This window comes from Taudactylus pleione, unplaced genomic scaffold (genome assembly GCF_031769625.1).
Source record: "Taudactylus pleione unplaced genomic scaffold, aTauple2 ptg000387l, whole genome shotgun sequence".
NCBI lineage: Eukaryota > Metazoa > Chordata > Amphibia > Anura > Myobatrachidae > Taudactylus > Taudactylus pleione.
In genome coordinates this window covers 2,235,231-2,243,022 of record NW_028284788.1, presented here as the reverse complement: position 1 = coordinate 2,243,022, position 7,792 = coordinate 2,235,231, and the positions used below count along the sequence as shown (strand labels likewise).

General features: G+C 45.3%; 1 protein-coding gene across 1 annotated transcript in view; it reads left to right on the top strand.

The window, feature by feature from the left end:
- Positions 1-7,792, top strand: part of TMEM167B (transmembrane protein 167B) — a 50,692-nt gene that overhangs the window by 27,561 nt on the left and 15,339 nt on the right. The window lies entirely within an intron of this gene.

Sequence of the window (7,792 nt, the reverse complement as noted above, 5' to 3'; positions counted from 1 at the left end):
TCTTTACGATACAATCCAAACATGCTTACATGCCGGGGTATTGTCATGATTTCCCAAACCTAAAATTCAACAGACCATAAAAAGGACAAAATTTGGGTTGCCCATTTTGTAAGCTTGATTTTGTAAAAGACAAAAAAAAGGGCATAAACACATTTCTACAAAGAGCAAACCGACATTGCGCCGACTTCCACAATTTGGGCCCCAAACAACAACCCAGATTGTGAACGGTAAATATCTCGCAATTTAACTAGAGAAATCAAGCCGACAAAAATGCGCTAATTAGTTCACAATTTAGAGAAATCAAGGCGACAAAAATGCGCTAATTAGTTCGCAATTTAACTAGAGAAATCAAGCCGACAAAAATGCGCTAATTAGTTCGCACATTTATGTTCCACAAAAACACACAAAAAAACAGTAATGTCCACAAAAGATGCGTAAAAAAAGTCATGAAGATTTAACAAACAAGTGAAAATCAAAACTTACCAATACACGATATAGAAGTCACAGAACAAAAAGGTCGTTGGGGCAGAGCCAAAAGAAACCTACAAAAGGAGAAAAAAAAAAACAAACAAAAAGGGATAGCCAAATTTTACAAAAGGATGACGGTAAAAAACTTACCAAAAAAATACACCACAACTTAAAGAACCACACCAAAAATGCGAACGGAAAGTTAAACCCCCCAAAAAACGCAGAGAACAAATCACAAACCACCGCCAAATACAACTCCCGCCAACAATCCACTCCAACCAACGTAACCTCCCAACAAACAACACCCGCCACCTAGACTCGAGTCGGCCAAAGCCATAAATAGTGTTTCTTTTCCCGCTCAAATTAAGGATGGATCATAGGAACGCACAATCAATGATGCGGCCGAATAATAAGGACGCATGTATAAATACGTCACGACCAAAAAAAACAGTCTGGTGTATTTCTTGTTTTGACAAGAAAAATGGCTACAGACCAGCCAAACAATGGCCAAGAGGCGGCCGGTAAGTATTTCTGGCATTTCTAATCAAGGATTATTTTGAGCCAGAATATAGTGAAAGTTGGTCAGCTAAAATTTAACAATTTTATTGTAAATAGGTGTTGAGGATGACATGGAAGAGGCTGCTGGGCCCAGTATTCCGGCCAAAGCTGGGAAAAAGAAAAGGCAGCCACAATTCACAAGAAAGGAGATGGAGGTTTTGGTTCAGAAGTGTGCGGACATCCTGCCACAAGCAGACAGGAATATGGATGTAAGCCAGAAGTGGAGAATGTGGGAGGAGATAGCCAGTGCTGTCAATAGGGTGGGTGATTATGTCCGTCTAGCCCGGGATGTCAAACGGCGGTAAGTAAAAACTTGACCACCCAAAAAAAAAAGGGTCAAATAATGCAGGAATAATGCCTACTTTTTCATCCACAGATGGCAAGACTTCAAATATCGCCTGAAGCAAAAAATGGCTGACAGGGCTAGGCATGCAAGGGGGACAGGTGGGGGTCCCACCCCTGTGTCATTGGAGTTTAATGATTTGGAAGAGCTGGCACAGGGGTGTGTGCAGGATGTGGAGGTGTTTGGCGTGTCCAACATGGATACGGACATGCCAGACTTTGCGGCTCCTCATGTTGTCCCAGGTAAATGTTGTGATGTAACCAACTCTGAAATGTTATTGTGACAATATGTAGATTGTAATGTTCCTCTTTTCTCTTTTTTCGCACAGAGACACAGGCGGATGAGTCTGCTCCAGAGGGGAGCCTTGGCCGCATAATTTCTGCTGGCTCTGCAGGGGAGGAACCAGTACATCCGGCTGAGGACCCTACAGAAGCCAGTCCTGGGCAATCCCCCTCGCAGGCAGTGGCACTCCTCACAGAACTCAATTTTAAATCTGATTCCCATACGGAGATTTGTGCAGAGGATGGACGCCAGTCTGCTACGGGTGGCTGAGGCCCTGGAGCAAAATGCTGCGGCCAACGTGACCATTGGTCAGGCCCTGGCTGAAAATACCAGGGCCAACATCAGAATCGCCAATGCCCTGGAGCAGCTCGTTCGCCAGCACATGGTGGAGCCGACCTCCCTTCCTGCCGGAACATCAGGATCCTCCACCTCTGGCACAACAACAGCCATTCCTCCAAATGTGCCTAGCCCTGTGCCTAGTCCAGAGGCCACAACATCTGCCTCTGGACAGGCCAGCCAGAGGACGACCTGGTCTGGCGCCCACCCTACCCCAGCCAAACTGGGAAAGAAACGATGACAGCACTGGCTACTTTTCCCACACTCCTTCTGTGCTTGCCCCATATTCCTTTCTGGCCAAAACTTCCCTCTCCTTTCTCCTTTCGTTTTTTTTTTGTATTTTTTGTACCAAAATTATCATTTATCAAAGACAAATGTAGCAAATATTAGTGGGTAACAATGACCCCAAACTTGTACGTGAAAATGCACATGATTTGTTTAAAAATGTGTTTTGAAAATAAAACCTACAAATTGTTCTCAACTGTATTGTGACATTAATTGAAAATTGGTTTCTAGTTAATCCTGTACCACAAGGAAAAAATGAAATCTTAGCTTTGGATTTCAAAAAAATAAAGGGTTAAAAAAAAATGTTACTTTAAGGAACACTTTGTTAAAAAAAAAAAAAAAAAAAACTCAAGCCCAATGCAAAAGCTTACAATACACACAAACATGATGACAATATTGTTACAATATCAAAAAACACTAACAAAATTGTAAAATACATTCCTACAAAAAAAGCTAATTGATAGTGTAATCCTGAAAGTAGCAGCAGAGATTTTCAGCTGCGTACGGTTTTGTGCTATCCCAAAGAGAAAAAAAAAAAATTACAAGCTGATTTTCAATACAAAGTTGATTGTTTTTTTGACGTTCGCATGAGCTAATTTATGTACGCCCCAAAAACGCCTCGCCACGCCTGCGTTTTTCCATCTCCACCCCCGTCAACGCCCAAAAACGGCCTGTTCTGTCAATCACATTTGACATGTCACTTCCTGTTCGCAATTTGCCTAATGAGTGACAAAAAGCTCGCAATCTGCCATACGCACATGCGCAGTGTTACACCGACGCATGCGCGGTTTCTCAACATCGGAACGCAACGAGCGTACTGCTGTTAACGCGCGGCTCTGAATAAGGGCCAATGTTGTTAACAAAAAAGTGTTAAACAAATCAAAATATGTTTAATATTTTATATTCCTCAAAGTAGCCCCCTTTTGCTTGGATGACTGCTTTGCACACTCTTGGCATTCTCTCAATCTATTCACCAGCGGTGACCGCTGCACCACCTTTTTCCCCACCCGCGGGGATACTGCAGCCTGTGGGTGGAGACAGACCCTGCAGGCTGTTTCAGCGGGGTGCCACGCTGGAGGGCACGGCGCTTTCTGCCCTTCAGAAATGGGGCAGGGCATCCCGCCCCGCTGAAACAGCCTAGCGGGAACGCTATAGTGTACAGGTCCCACCGCCTCTATGATCTCATAAGGACCTCGCCATTGAGCATACAATTTGCTCTCAGTAGAAGGCACAAGCACCAGTGCCTTGTCTCCCGGTTTGAAAGAGTGGTCGACTGTGGTAACCTCATAATTGCGTTTCTGACGATGCTGAGCTCTGTCCATATGTTCATTCAGCAGTGGCGCAATCTGCCAAAACCGGCCAAACAATTGGGACACAAACTGAACGATATTAGGATCTTTGCATGGCTGTTGCTCCCACCTTTCTTTGAACACATTGAAAATCCCTCTAGGTTGCCTCCCATAGAGGAGTTTGAAGGGACAGAACCACATGGAGGATTGGGGCACCTCACGAACTGCAAACATCAAAAAAGGCAGGAGTAGATCCCAATCTCTCTCTTCTTATGACACCGCCCTCTTTATCATCTGTTTAAGGGTCTGGTTAAAGCGTTCTTCTAGGCCATCCGTTTGTGGGTGATAGGATTACCACCTCAATTTATCTACCCTTAACAGTCGGCACAAATCTTTCAGCAATTTAGATACAAAAGGGGTAGCTTGATTTGTCAGAACCTCTTTTGGTATTCCCAGATGGGTATATAGCATTAATAACTTCCGGGCAATAGTGCTAGATTTCATGTTACCACTAATATGTATTGATGCCCATGAGCATATTTTTCCACCGGCCCGATCAGATCCATACCAATTCTCTCAAAAGGTACAGAAATGACAGGGAGGGGAACTAAAGGTGCCCCAAACCCTGGCCGGGGTGCTGTCTTCTGACACACTGGACATTCCCGACAATACATTTTTACTGCTGCATGAATGCCGGGCAAGAAGAATCTTAACTGAATACGCTGGAGAGTTTCCTCTTCCACCAAATGGCCACCCCACAGATGGGTATGAGCCGCCCTCAACACCAGCTGCTCGTGGTTCCGGGGTAACCAACAATTGGTCTAATTTTTTACCTTGCAAATAGGTTACACGATATAACAAATCATTTTTCAATGCAAAGTATGGTACACCTTCTGCTGGTAAAGCCGTGATTACTCTACCATTTATCTCTACAACATTTTCAATTGCATTTATCAAGTTCCCATCATTCTGTTGATCCTGGTCAAAGTCCTGCAAAGACACTTCCTTGCCAATGGGTCTCACTCCCCTCCTGCTGCTGCTCACTGGCCAAGGAGGGTATTTCAGCCACCAAACTTTAGGACACAGCAGAGCTTGGCTCATGGGACACCTCTGATGTGAACAGTCTGGATTATTACAAGAGGTGGTTTCTTGGCATGATGACGGCAAAGTCCCGACCTAGGATCAATGGGTAGGGTGCGGCTACCACCTTCAGAGATCGCCCTTTTATCACTATTGGGAGGTGCACACGGGGGCATTCTTCTATATCCCCATGTACACACACAATCTTTAAGGGGGTAGCACCTGATCAGCCCCAGGTGGAACCAGGCTGGCAGAGATGATGGTTAATTTGCTTCCATTATCCACTAAGGCCCAGATCTCCTGACCTTCCACTCGCACTATCAAACAAAGCAAGGTGGTTTTTTCGCCGGAGAAATGCTTCCAGCAGCCATGCTGACTACTGGTCGAGTTGTTTTTCCAGCACTGCAGTCAGTCGGCTCGCCCAGCTTTGGGCAGTCCCGGCGCAAATGACCAGGCTCAACCAAACCAAAGGTTGGTTGTTGGCTTTAACAACTGAGACCTGGGTTCTAGCCTTGGGTACTGGCTGGAACCCCTGCTTGGCTTTGTTCAAGAGTTGGGTACTGTTCAGTCACCACCGCTAACTCCTCAAACGTTTGAGGATCAGCCTGTAGGGCCCACTGTTGCACGACATGGTCTAGTACACGCACAGCATGGTCCAAAGCCACCACCTCTACTATATACTGAGCAGAGTTTTATCTGGCTGCAACCATGCCTTACTCAGCCTGGCTAATTTGGCCAGCTGGACCTTTTGGAGGCTCAGATGAGTGCAGCCTAATTCTTGAAACTCCCTAGCTTTGCTGAATATGGCCTTTCTCAAGTGAGGATAGGAGTTTGCCTCAGTCATGTTTAAATCAACATATGCTCTCTGAGGTTGCCCTGTGAGACAGGAGCAAGTTTGGCAGCCCACTCCTCCTCAGGCCATTTTAAACGTGCAGCAGTACGCTCAAAGGTGCACAAAAAGCTTCAATGTTATAAGATGGTGCAAGCTTCTGTAACACCTCGCTCATTCCCACCTTTCCTCATTTCAGTTAACTCTGCATGTAATAACTGAATTTCAAGTTGTTGCCCAGCAGCCAGAGCCCGCTGCCCTGCAACCAGTTCAGCACACTTCCATCATTTCCTTCATATTACTCTGCTTTTCCAGTTTGTGGACAAATTTAGCAGGCTTAATTAACTATCTCTTGCAAGCCAGATTCCCAGCAATCTATATCAGCTGGCTTCCTTTAACAGTGCACTACATTCCCTGGGTTCCCAGCCTCATACACAGGAATTAAGCAGTTTTATATTATGCACAATTTGCATATACACAAGGACAGATTATCACTGTGAACAACTGCCATTTTATGTCTGGCCTGCGACACTCTCCTACCCAGCTGCTAGTAATGCGACTCACTTACCAAGCCATTGCATAGCAGGTAGCGTCCTGCGTCTCACTGCCACTGTGGGTGTTGGACCTGGTCACTGTATCCAGGCTCTTGCTGCGTAGTAGTATCCAGCGAGGTTCCTGTTCAGGCGCCAAATGTGTCAAGAATCACATAGACCGGGTAAAATCCAATAGATGTGTTATTTCCTCACCTCAGGCAAGTATACATCACAGTGCAGTGTTCATAAGCAAGATGTTACAGGCTGGTACACAGCATCTTCCAAACAGCAATACAGTTCTTTTAGTGGATTCACAGGTCCAGGATGCCTAATACTAGTTGCCCCCGGGCCTATAACCTGGTTGACTATTTCACCGGCAGGATCAGTTTCCCAGTGTCTCTGCAGCTCTTTTACCCTGCAGGTTTACCACTGTGTCCTTGCCACACACTAAATATAAAATAGATAGATAGATATGGATATGGTCAGGATTAATCATGTCCTTAATGCTGACAAATACAGGCAGGTACTTATCCATCATGCAATGCCATCATGGAGGCATCTGATTGGCTCCAAATTTATTATGCAGCAGGACAAAGACCCCAAATATACATCCAATGTCATTAAGAGCCATCTTCAGCGTAAAGAAGAACAAGGAGTCCTGGAAGTGATGATATGGCCCCCACAGAGCCCCTGATCTCGCTGGGGGGACACCTTGGGAGTTGGGGTCCCCCTCAATAAAGGGGTCACCATCTCCAGAGCACCCCTGGCCTAGGCTGATTGCCGGGGACTATCCCCGCCACCCCTGGGTGGCGGGTTGCCATAACGGGTATGGCTGGTTACATAGTTAATCTTTTTTTTACCTTGGACGAACTGTATTACCCACACCACAGGTTCTCAAACTCTGTCCTCAGGACCACAAACAGTGCATGTTTTCCAGGTCTCCTCCAAAGAATTACAAGTGACATAATTAGCTCCACCTGTGGATCTTTTAAAATGTCAGTGAGTAATGAATACACTTGGGCACCTGCTGGGTGACCTGGAAAACGTGACCTGTGTGGGGTCCTGAGGACCGAGTTTGAGAACCACTGATCTACACATTCTGGAGGACATACCAGTTCTTAGCTCATTAGAGACGTCCAGTGTTTTTGGATTACATCCATACCGCCATGGGTATCAAGACAGTTAGTTAGCATTGCTATACCTGTGTATGGTACACATTCACCAGCTGTGTCAAACGCTGCTCTAAAATCCCGGCATAAGGACTAAATCCTCTCTAATCATCCCTGCACTGTCCCACTTTACAGAGAGCTATATATCCTATATTGACATTGTGAGTCAATACGTTTTATTCAAGAACATTGCATACAACATTTTAACGCATCGCTGGTAAAATGACCAGCGATACGCGCTCCCGCTGGTCGTTTAGACCATCGTACAAATATGTTGTACAACCTGACGATATCGTCGGGTTCAACATGTTTGCAGATGATTGATGTGCCTTCACTGAACGACTGCTCGTTCAGTGTAGGCACGTCACAGACTGACAAACGACTGCACGATTACAATGTCGTAATTGTGCAGTTTTTTGCCTGTCGTCTAGTGGATGGGCACCTTTTACTGATCTTGCACAACTGGAGTATCCTAGACACCTTGACCTATACATAGATTTTTGGAATAAAAAAAGTTGTTTGAGAGTTGTCTGTGTTTACAACTAATTGTACATGCTTATTTAATATGCGAGGGTATCAAGAATCCATTTTCTGCTGATAGGTACTGGAGCGCAAAACTA